Source organism: Pongo abelii, chromosome 2 (assembly GCF_028885655.2).
Source record: "Pongo abelii isolate AG06213 chromosome 2, NHGRI_mPonAbe1-v2.0_pri, whole genome shotgun sequence".
In the NCBI taxonomy this organism is placed as follows: Eukaryota; Metazoa; Chordata; class Mammalia; order Primates; family Hominidae; genus Pongo; species Pongo abelii.
The window spans coordinates 36,115,584-36,119,662 of NC_085928.1; the positions used below are offsets into that span (position 1 = coordinate 36,115,584).

Below are 4,079 nucleotides of genomic sequence, written 5' to 3' on the forward strand. Positions count from 1 at the left end.
GCTAATTTTTTTGTATTTTTAGTAGAGACGGGGTCTCACCGTGTTAGCCAGGATGGTCTCGATATCCTGACCTGTGATCCGCCCGCCTCGGCCTCCCAAAGTGCTGGGATTACAGGCGTGAGCCACCGTGCCAGGCCTAGAGATTATTTTTATTCTCATCTAGGTTCTGTGGCCACTAACAACTAGCTAGTGATTTTGGGAAATTTTCTGGCGCCAGTTTATTAATACTTTCTAAATAGAGAAGACTTGATTAAAACAACTTTAAAAATACTTTTATTATTCATGTCCCACCAGAAAGCAAAATTTTATTTTTATGTCAATATGTGCCACTAGCATTAAAAGAAAGATTGTTGAGTTGGTTTGATTGATTGATTATTCCAAGGGGTGGTAATACTTCTGCGAGCAGTGGGAAGTATGTCCTGTGGATCCACCCTAATGAGGTTCTGTGAATGTGACTGTGACCCTTGCCTTGCTCTGCAATGGAGAAAAATAATCATTATTCAGAAAGAAAAAAATAACAAAACTTGCAATTGTATATTATGAAAAGTAATTGCAGCCTTTCTTGAACATTAAACAAAGGATACCCTTTTTAACACTTCTGAGTCAATGTTTTCCTTTCCTTCATTGGACAGCATGCATATGAGTAAAATAAGATCATGTAGGACATGGCAAATCTAATTAATATGGCTATACTCTCATCCGTCTATTCAATCTGTACAGCTATTTCATAATATAGGTTAATTTGCTAAATATAATATAACCTGTAATTTGTAAATCTATTGCCTAGAAATGAAAAGTAGTACCATACAAAGTGTGAATTAAGCAATTCTTTTCCACATTGCCTTTCTATGATTTTCCCCCACCCCCCCACCCCATCCCCATATCCTTCATCTAGACGTGTACTATCCAATGTTGGAGCCATTAGCCACATTTGGCTATTGACATTTTAATTTATATTAATTAAAATTAAATAAAATTTAAAGTTCCAGTTCCTCAGTCACACCAGCCATATTTCAAGTCCTCTATAGTCACATGTGGCTAATACCTACTATATTGAACAGCCCAGCTATAGAACATTTCCGTCATTGCCGGAAGTTCTAATGGACAGAGTTGCTCTAGACTCTGGGTCCTTCTGCTATCCACTCTCTGGCCAGGATTCCACCTACCCAGGCACGCCTTCCCAAGTATCCTCAGATTTTCCTTCCTTCCACTACTCTTACCCTCATAACTTCCCTGAGCCTTCTCATGACGTCCCATAAAAAGCACAATTTTGTAATTCCTTCCTTGGGGACCTTTCGCTCAACTTAAATAACTTGATAAACTGGTTCATGCTTAGGCAATTTGTGAATGCTCAGAGTTCATGTGTTCTCTCTCCAAAATAACACATTGGTATTTTAGCTGAAAGCTTCTGGAGACGTTATGCATTTACAGAAAGGGTTGACTCTCAAAATGGTGGCTTTAGGCACCATGGTAGCCTAGAACCTTGGTGAACAAACCTCAGAATGCAAGTGCCTTTAGAGCACCTTTCAAATTACATTATCCTGTTGGCCTGTTCACCCACATTGGCCTTGGGTCACTATGCTGATTTGTCTCCTAGGAATGCCAGAATACCCCTAATTGTTACCACAGAGGCATAATATTTATGCATCTGACATGACGTTTATGAATAAGTAGGTCAAAAGAAATATGTTTGTTTTTCTTGTAACTGTGAAAGTTGTTAGAGTTCAGGATAGGGTTTTGGTGTCAGAATCCATTTACTCTGTTCATTCTGGGCTCCCTGCCAAAGTATCACACAAACAACAGTTAATAGCAAAATAAGAGATAATATAAGCCCCTTAGTAACAGCTTGACAAATGTTTCCTTCTCCCCCAGGATAATGCTTTGATCAAAACTGAACTAGAAAATGAAGCTTAGACCAAGAGATATGAAAAACAAACAAAAAGGCTTCTTACTCCCTAAGTAAGAGATGATTGGGTAAGCAGACAAACCCTAGTTTGCCCTGTGGTTCATTCACTGGGTTAGAGAGAGGCTGCTGTGCCTCAGGGGACAGCCCTCCCTTGCCTGCTTTCCACATACAACAAGAAATAATCCTTCTTCCTCAGAGGGCCCTGGCTGTCTTAATATGCTCAATAAAAAAAGGTAAAGGAGAAAAAGAAGGTAGCCAGGCCAGCCTCAGAAGAAAGTCAAGTGCTGTGTCCAAAGTTCCACATCTATACTCAGTTGGTTGCCTCCTCATGGTGCCATTTAACTTACTTTCTATATGTATAAATTTTATGTAACTAAACTTCCATTTTTACAAGAAAAATATTCGTATCAATGGCATTTCTCCAATGTTTTGTTTGCTTATTTGGGGATTTTAATTATTTTTTGTTGTTCTTTGAAGTAATCCATGCACGTAGTCCTCATAGTGAAGTAGTACTAAAAGGTTTGTTTCAAAAAGAAGCAGCCACCTCTCCTCTCCCTACCCCTCCCGGAAGCTACACTTTCATCTCTTTTTAGCTATTCCTTCTGGTTGTCACTGAATATTACAATATTCTGGTAGTTACTGAATATTATTTTTAAGACATTTTGTTATGGAAAATTTCAAACACATGCAAAAGTTAGAGAGCAGCATGATGAACCCACCCTATGTACTCATCACTTAGTTTCAGTTATTATCAACACATAGTCAATCCCATTTTATTTATTCAGCTACCCATTTACTCATCAACCTCAAAGGTATTATTCTGAAGCAATACAAGACAGCATATCATTTTAACCACGAATATACCATTCATTGTATATCACTAAAGGAATAGGTCTTTTTTCAAATACATCTAATTCCAATTATCTCATAATTCTTCCTTACAGTTGGTTTATACAAATTAGTGGGCAAGATGAATTTTTTGCTACGTCATTTAAATCTCCTTTTTTTAAAAAAAAAATCTATAATCTTGTTCTCAACTGGGGCAATTTTGTCCCCAGAAGACATTTAGCAATGTCTGGAGATATTTTTCGTTGTCATAGCTTGGTTGAGGAGAAAGGGAGAGAGTTTCAATGGCAATGGCACGTAGTGCATAGGGGCAGGGATGCTGCTAAAAGCTCCAAAACACAGGACAGCCCCCAACAACAAAGAATCATCTGGCACAATATATATAACAGGATTCTATTCCCTGCCTCCTCCTCTTATTTCTTGAAGGAACCAGGTCATTTGACCCCTAGAGTTTATCACATTCTGGATTTTGCTGAAGGCTTCCCCGTTTTGCCTTGGAACATGTTTCTCATTCCCCATACTTTCCGTAAATTAAGAATAAAGACAGAACACATGAAAGTACTAAGCCAATAAAGAACACTGAAACATCAAAATTTCCATGTGAAAATGTGAATCAGGTGGTTGAGTCATAGGAGGGCCTGCAGGTTTTTTATTTTTATTTTTTTTGAGAGTTCGTCCCTCTTGCTTTTGCAAGAACAAGGACATTGAGGCCTGGGGAGGTAACAGGAGTTCACAATCAAATTTCCTGAGTCTCTGCCTCTTTGAAATTTGAGATATAGCTCTATTTTTTGAGAGATAGAGGCTTAATCAGATTAAGGTTTGATATTTTTGGCTAGAATATTTTGTAAGTGGTGATGTGTACTGGCATTAGAAGGCATGGAATATCGGGTTGTCTTTTTTGCTAGCAGCCATTGATGATCCTTGCCTAAAGCCATTATTTCATCAGGATTTGCTCACCAATGTTTTAAATAGTTTATTTCTTCCTATTGAAATATTATTTAATGAAAATATCTTTACTTTTTTGACTATGAAGTTAATTAATGTTTAATTTTTAAATTTGTATTTAACAATATAAATACATGTTTAGTTTTTTTGAGATGGTAATACCAGCCCCCTGAAATAACTGCTCTAAAACTTTGGCTTATATTTTTCCACACTTTTTAGTTATATAAACATATGTGCAAAGTGTGATTAGATAATACATGTAATATGACAATTTTGCCATTTTCATTTTTATTTAATAATATATAGGAAAAATATGTTCATGTCTAGTACATGCATATCTACTGTCTTCCTCTTTTTTTCCACATTATAAGATTCCACATAT

General features: G+C 36.9%; 1 long non-coding RNA gene across 1 annotated transcript; it reads right to left on the bottom strand.

Moving 5' to 3' along the window:
* Positions 1-276: 276 nt before the first annotated feature.
* On the bottom strand, positions 277-1,436 carry LOC103890108 (uncharacterized). Its single transcript, XR_654465.4, has 2 exons — positions 1,167-1,436; positions 277-474 (listed from the first exon to the last, which is right to left on the bottom strand). It is a non-coding gene; the product is annotated as an uncharacterized LOC103890108 (long non-coding RNA).
* Between the last annotated feature and the right edge of the window lie 2,643 nt (positions 1,437-4,079).